Raw genomic sequence first — 8,105 nt, 5'->3', positions numbered from 1 at the left:
GGGAAAAAGATTTCGGCCTTGTTTGGCAAATGGCTTTTGGATGGTTCACTTGGCTTGTTTGACCAGCTGGAATGTTTAGCTATTTATAATGGCTTTTGAAATTGGCTAAGTTGGCTGTTTATAAAAGTGTTTGGTAAATTAATTATTGGTTGTTGGCTGTTTATTAGATAATTTGTGGGCCAATAAAAAAAAGCTACTTAAAGCAGCTTTTTTATTTTGGCTTAAAAGCCAGCTTTTTCGCTGACTGAAAAGCCAATTACCAAACACTTTTTTTGGTTGTTTAACCACACAAAAAAGCCAAAAGCCAAAGCTAACCAACAAGCTACCAAAAAGCCATTTACCAAACATGGCCTTCATGATAAGGGGTTCCTAAGGGAAGGAGGATATGGCCATGAATATGTGAATGAAGTGTGTGAAAGTGATACTAAGGTTGGCTGTAAAGGCTATGGTGATGGAAATAGATGTGAAAAGAGTCAAGATAGTGACTTTTTAGGCTGGGTAATGTGGATTCAAGCCCCCAAATCTAGCTCTAGATGGACAGGGAAAAGCATTGGAAGTGTTTTGACTCAATCATATTTGAATATGAATATGAATGTGGTCGCACCTCGATGTGAGGTTGCCGACGTATCCGTTAGGAATCAGGCCGAACGTAGCTCTAGCCGAATTTTGCACAAGTGTATGTATACCTCAAAGAGGTCTTTCGAGGGTTGTAATGTGGTTAAGCTAGTGGTTTAAAGAAGAAAGGGTAAAAGGCTCAAGACCTCAGAGAAACCCCCTAAGATGTGTAATTGTCAATACAAGAAAAACCAATTATCGCAACAAGTTTTTGTAACGGCTTAAAGTTTGTCGTTTCAAAATATAATTCTGGCAACGACTACAAATATACCGTTGCAAATCTTGTTGCAAAAAATAAAATTTTCGTTCCCCTCCAACAACCATTAGCGCGGGCAATGAAAATTTCGGGGTAAAAATTTAAAACTAAGATTTGCAACGAAAGTAGTCGTATCAAATAAAAAAATTAATGTATAGCCACAACAGTAGTTGTTGCGAAAAATTAAGTCTTGAGTATTGTAACAACTATAGTTTGTGGCAAAAAAGATCAATATGTTTAACAACAATAATAATCATTGCCAACAATATATCAAAAATAAAAAAAATAAAACAAATAGCCAAATTAAACAAAAGACATACAACTAATTCCCATCCTTTTTTTATTTCATTTTGTTCTTATTCTAAGAACAAAAAAACCCCAGACCACTTTCCCACTCAAGAACCTTACACAATTTCATTTTCTTTCCTTCATTGTTCTTCGGCGGCGGCTACAGTGAACGACTTCACCAGCGACACATCCTTCCTCAGGCGACACTACTTGGCCTTTGCATGTAAGATTTCTAACTTTTAATTGTTGTGTTCAATTTGTAGGGTATTAATTTTGTCGGGTTCAATTTAATTTTTGGGTTTTAAAAAAATGATGGGTTGGATTTTATGGTTTAATAAAGGGTTAGATCTGAAGAATTTTACTAGTAGAAGATTATTAGTTGTTACTAGCATCTGGGTACCAATCTCGGTATAATTTGAAGGGTTAATTTCATAATTTTTGTAATTGTTGGATGGTCAAGGTTATTTCTAGGTGGAAGTTGAGTTCAATTAATAGTTGATAATATGTGTTGCATGATATTACATTGAAATTAGTTTGTCGTTGAAAATTAATTTCATATGAATTTCTGGGTTGTCGTTGTAGTTTTCGTTTTTTCTATTTGTTGGGCTGTTGGTTGAATTGTCAGTTTAGTTTGGGGTAATTATTAAAAACCTCCTAAGGTGGGTGTGAGTCTGCAGTTGAGTTTGCTTATGTTGTTGTGGTGTGTCTGCTAATCTAGTTGGGCCATTGTTTTTGAGGGGAAGGTTGTGTCAATGGGTTGTGGGTTTTCTTTTCTTTTTTTTTTTTAGTTTTTGTTTCTCTGGTGTGTTATGTTTTGTTTTGTTGTTTGTGTGTTGGTTTGGCGAGTATGAGGGTGTCTTGTGATTAATAAAAATGGTTGATTTTTTTTTAATTCTATAATTTATAAATTTTTAACCTTGTATTGTGTTATTAATCTACATGTTTTTTTTTTAGTACTAGGAGATGGATTTGGATAAGACTTGGATGAAAATAAAAAATCGATTGTCTCCTGATTATGTTAAAGGTGTTGATGGCTTTTTAAATTTTTCCTATTCCCATGTAAGATTAGATGAGACTATTAGATGTCCTTGTAATAAGTGTCGAAATGTATTTTGTAAAAAGAGATGTGATATAAGATTAGACTTACTTAAGTGGGGAATGTATGAGAACTATACCTTCTGGGAATTTCATGGGGATTTACAAAGTGTCAATGAAAATGGTGAGTTAGATGATGATAGTGAACTTAATATGTTACAAGATGCTTGTGGCATTACTAGCATGAATTTAGGGAACGATGTGCAAAACATGAAAGGTATTACTGAGAATAGTCATGTAGAACTGTAGGGAATATTTCAAGCATCCCAAACTTGAACCCCACTGTGATCATACACTTAAGCATGGTTGTGTTCAAAGGGAAAGAAGCTAGATCAAAAGAGTCTCCAACAAGTTTTAGGAACTTGTAAACCGTTCACAGGGTGAAGGTTACACCCCTTCACGATCCAAGAGATCGCTGACTCCATAGTGGTCTGGAACCATGACTGGATATTCGGGGATGAAGGTACGAATCCAACCTAAAAGATATTGAACCCGCCCTATAAAATAGGATCTACTTTATTCTTCTCATATTCATGTGCGCTTTCTGACTAACATACAATCATTAGGTTAACCCTAAACCTGTTTAATCTATATTGGTTGATATTAATGCACAAACAAAACTATTATTGGCGATCACTTGAATTAAAATCATATTAGCCTAAACCAAATTATTAATTATCTTATTAGGCGTGATTTCAAGTACAATTTCCCTTTAAACCTGCATAAAAGGCGTGACCAAGCAATAACAATAATATATATCAAGCAACATGATATCAATCAATCCAACAATCATCATCATCACAATCTCAATAAGGCATAATAATATTAGTAAGACCCTAGGCATGATACTAACAAGATTAATAACAAATCCTAGCATGTCACTAAACAATAAAAATCAAAGCTTTAGCCCTAACATGATACTAACATGATATTAGAAAGAATAAGAAGCACTCTAAACATGATACTAGAAAGCAATAAAAACATCCTAACATGATACTAGGAATTAATATAATCTAAACGCGCTTTCTAAAGGATAGAGTAATAAAATTACTCACTTTGATGCCTCTTACCTCTTTCTATCAAAAGAATACACACGTTAGTAAAATTCAATAAAATATTAAATCAAACAATTAAATTAGATAATTGAAATAGGGATTTGGGACCGAAAGTATCAACCTTTCACGTCGAGGGCGAAGACAACTTCAAGTTTGGCTAGGTGTGTCTAGAACTAATGAATGCGGTACGATGTTTTTAAAAAGGGCAATTTTAGAAAGAGAATAGAGATAGAATAAGTTTAGCTTAGAGAGATAAGAGAGATGATTGTGATCAAGCTTATTGATTGTGGATTTGATGATTTTAAAACGGAGGTGAAGGGCCCTATTTATAGAAAAATAGTCCGGAAACTGATAGAAAAGAGTTAGAATTTGAATTAGAATAAAATTTGTTTTGCGGCATAGCTGTCGCCGTGCGACAGACCCTGCGTCGTGCGACAAACCTGTCATTTGGCGCTGGTTAAAAGATAAAAACGCGTTGTACATAATCCTTTTCCTGATATAATTAAGTAATTAGAATCCGCGTTTATCAGTTTCAAAATCAGATTTATCAAAATAAGACACTTATTTTATTCCAAATAAAACTCTTTAAAATATAATTATCAATCCTAATTCCATTAGGATTTAAGAGAATCTTCTAGATTATTCTAGAAGACTAAAGTCAATCCTAATGACTTTAGGAATAATAATTAATAATAGGCCCTCCTCTAGATCATTGGGCCACATATAAAAACCATTCCAGACCTAATTTAGTATTTTGGCCATAACTTCCTCATTATTCATCGGAATTGGGCTTATAATATATCATTGGAAAGCTCTTTGCGAGCCCAATACAACTACATTGTTATTGGACCCTAATCATGGACCAAAATAAATTGGACTAGGTATTTTCATAACTAGAGTAGATTTTCGAAAATAAAAAGAAGGAATTTTAATAAAAAAAACTACCGCATCACTAGACTTTTCGGACTTTCACTTCGTTCGATAATCATTAACATGAAAGATATTCATCACTGAGTTTGGTTTTTGGGGAAACACCTTTTGGTGTCTACAAGAACCTAATGAAGATGCTAGAAAGTTTTACCGACTTCTTGAAGAATTTCAAGAGCCTTTGACAGTTGATGGCTCTAAAATGTCAAAGCTGTCATGTATTGTGAAGTTGCTTCACTTGAAGGTTCTCAATAATTGGAGTGATAGCTCTTTTGACAATTTACTGAAGTTGCAGCGCCAAGCTTGGGGTACTACTCTTCCAAATTCCTATTATGAGGCAAAAAGGTTGATCAAAGACTTGGGTCTTGATTATACAAAGATTAATGCTTGCCAAAATGACTGCATCATTTACTGGAAAGAGCATGAAAATTTGAATAAGTGCCCTAAATGTGGTTTGTCAAGGTGGAAAACAGATAATGAAAAAGGCTCTTCTAAGGGAGTACAAGTTCCTCACAAGGTTCTACGGTATTTTCCATTAAAGTCTAGGTTTGCAAAGGTTGTATATGTCAAGAAAAACTGCTAAAGATATGTAGTGGCACAAATTGGAAAGAGAGGATGATGATATTATGAGGCATCCTACTGATTCAGTTGCATGGAAATCATTTGATGAAGAGTTCAATGAGTTTAAATCAGATGTACGTAATGTAAGGCTTGGGCTAGCTTGTGATGGTTTTCAGCCTTTTGCCAATTTGCCATATAGTATATGGCTTGTGATTCTCATTCCCTACAACTTACCTCCTTGGTTATGTATGAAACCCCATTCTTTTATGTTAACTTTGCTTATAATTTACCCCCCCCCCCCCCCGCTTTCTTTGATGTGATGGTGCATTTAGTTATACATTTGGCGGGAGAGGCTAAGTTTGTTGGACCTGTCATATATATATGGATGTATCCTATAGAGAGTTAGCCCACTTTTATAATATTTTATTGTTTAATTTTCTTGTTTGGTAATAATTTACTAACTTTAAAATTTGTTTTAACCATTAGGTACATCCAAACATTAAAAGCATACGATCAAAATAGAGCACATCCTAAAGGTTCTATTGCCGAAGGTTATCTTGCAGATGAGTGCTTAACATTCTGCTCAAGATATATGAGTGACATTGATACTAAGTTCAATCGAAAATCAAGAAATGATGATGATGGGGATTAGGTTGTTGAAGGTACCAGGACTTCAAATCTTGAGATATTTAGACCACTTGGTCGTTGTATTGGACAGGGTGTTCCTGTACATCTCAGTTTTGAGGAGTGTGATCAAATTCATTCTTATATTCTCCATAATTGTGATGAGCTTATTGAGTACGTTCTTTAAAAAAATTGTACTTGTTCTTGCATTCTTGTATAAATTCATTTAAACATCCTGATTATTATTTTTAAGTTCGCAAATATTGTATATTTTAGTTTAAAATTTATTTCTACAGGAGGCACAAGCTGGAGTTGGAAAAGGAGTGCACAAGAAATATAGAACAAGGCATAAAACAAAATTTTCCAAATGGATTTTTTAGCATGTATGAAACTGATAATATGATAGGTTTAGAAAATGCAACTCAAGGTAAATTTTAAAGTTAATAACATGTGTAGATTTTATGAAATTCTTAAATACTTTGTAAGACTTTATTATATGCTAACAGGTACAAGTAAGAGAAGGGGAAGAGGAAACAGGGGGAAATATAAAAGTTATGTTGTTGACATGAAAATCAAGGGAAAAGGCTCTAAACTTTCAGTTTACATCCCTGATGAAATTGATCGTGCAACTGGAGAAAATGCGAGACACCTAGTGAATGAGTGTGGTCATGTGGTCAGAACTAAGGCCCAATTGGATGTTCGAAATTGGTAGGAAGCTTTTTCAGTTGCTGTTGAAAGTATGTGGAAAGAAATACAGGTAGCACTAGTACATTAACTTGATAATTGTTGTTAAGATAAAAAAAAAGGGAATATCGTAATGCTGTAAATTCTGTTTGGCTATTTATTATTTATATTCTTTTTACATTGTAGGACAAGTTTGAAATTGAATCTAGCCGGACTTTGAAGATGTACGGTTTCGTTGTCGACACCATGCAACGATTATATAGGTTGTGAAAATGTCGGCTACATTACTACTACAAGAGTCCCAAATGTGGAAAAGATGATGCTGAGCGTATGAAGAATCCTCCCCCTGATGTACCCTTAGAGCAATGGAAATCTTGTGTAAAGCATTTTGGATCACCTGAATTTAAGGTAATTTTTCTTAATCAATAACATTAAATTAGTCAGCATTCTATAAGTAATAACCTACTTTTTTTTTTTTTTTTTTTTTTTTTTTGTGAAAACTACTCATGTAGTTTGTAAGTGAAAGGAACTCTAAGAATCGACTGTCTACCAATACATGTATTCATACAACTGGTAATTGGGCTTTTGTGGAAGTAGAAGATGTACTGGTAAGATTGATTTCATGTATGGGTTAAAAAAGTAAATACTTTTGCTTTTATTATCATTAAAATTAGTCTAATTGATCTTTGATGTGTAGACGAAAGAGAATGGAAATGTAAAGCCTTCTGCAGATGTAATATAGCTTATTGAACACACACACTATAATGGGAAAGGCGAGCTATAATGGGCAAATGGGATACGCTCAAAAGAAGTACATGTACGTATGTCCTACTAAAGTAATAACTCTTTATTATTTATGATTTAATGTAATCTGATGTTTTTCTATTCTGGATTTTTTTTATATTTTTCAGGATAAATTAAAAGATGTTGTTTCTAAGGTAGGGGATTCAATGACTCAAGAGGAGATATTGATTCAAGTTTTAGGTTCAAGGTCTGGTCACTTTCGTGGAAAAGGTTCTGCTATCCGGGCTTATTGTAAAAACAAACAACTAGAGCAAAACAAACTTGTATCTGAACAACAAGAAAAAATTCAAGAACAAGAAAAAAAGATTAAAGAGCTAGAATAAATCCAGCAAAAGCAACAACAAGAACTAGAGGAGTACAAAAAACAACAAGAAGAGCAAATAGAGGCTTTTAAAAAGGACTTATTGTAGCAGCTTGCAAATAGAGGACTCTAGTTAATTTTAACAACAAGGTAAATAGTATTTTTTTACAATCAAGAAAACCAAAAGGAGGAGTCAAGGCTTTTTCCTAGAATGAATTGCTACTTTATATGCCTATGTTACTATAATTCTAGGAACTTTCCTAATCATAAGACATGATAGTGTTTAGTACTTACTTTTTGTATTTTGCACTTACTTTTTGTGTTTTGTATAAACTTACTTTCAGGTGCCATGGTCATTCATTTTGGAGGTTTGATGAAAGGATTTTTTTGCCAAGGATTGTGCTTTCCTTTTAATGACTGAAGGTCTCTTTTATGTTTATTAAGCACATGAAAATGTAATTTTTTGGTGCTAAAAAAGATAGGAGAATGTTAGAAAGTATTCGACATTATATATGTAGTATAATGTCATTATTTATATTAAGAACATTAAAGGATCCTTAGTTAGTTTGTGGATTAATACCAAAATATATCATGTATTTGACAGGTCTAATTACAATTATTACCATTTGGGTATGACTAATTTATAGTTTGATGTAGTTATTCTGACCACATATATCTAAAATTTGTTATCAAGAAATGTATATTGTAGTGCCACCTTTTCATGGTAAAACATATATCTTTTTAGCTACAACAATGTTGTTGTAGGGTAGAGTACAATATTTATAGCAACAATAAGAGTCGTAGCAAAGCATAGATTTTTTGCTACAACTTTTGTTGTTGCTATACATATAAAATATTTATTGCAACAACATTTTCTGTCGCTAAAATTGAGATC

The 8,105-nt window shown here is 33.3% G+C and overlaps 1 long non-coding RNA gene across 2 annotated transcripts; it reads left to right on the top strand.

The window, feature by feature from the left end:
• The first annotated feature begins 861 nt into the window (after positions 1-861).
• Positions 862-7,835, top strand: LOC110699918. Of its 2 annotated transcripts, none has more exons than XR_002507021.1 (9): positions 862-1,382; positions 5,284-5,595; positions 5,718-5,848; positions 5,928-6,178; positions 6,292-6,513; positions 6,618-6,713; positions 6,803-6,922; positions 7,017-7,360; positions 7,555-7,835. It is a non-coding gene; the product is annotated as an uncharacterized LOC110699918 (long non-coding RNA). The 2 variants fall into 2 exon arrangements; XR_002507022.1 differs by having other exon boundaries at positions 863-1,382; positions 5,284-5,459.
• Positions 7,836-8,105: the final 270 nt, after the last annotated feature.

Source organism: Chenopodium quinoa, unplaced genomic scaffold, assembly GCF_001683475.1.
Source record: "Chenopodium quinoa cultivar QQ74 unplaced genomic scaffold, ASM168347v1, whole genome shotgun sequence".
NCBI classification, from domain to species: domain Eukaryota; kingdom Viridiplantae; phylum Streptophyta; class Magnoliopsida; order Caryophyllales; family Amaranthaceae; genus Chenopodium; species Chenopodium quinoa.
The sequence above is the reverse complement of the archived record's forward strand: the minus strand, read 5'-3'. Positions and strand labels throughout refer to the sequence as shown.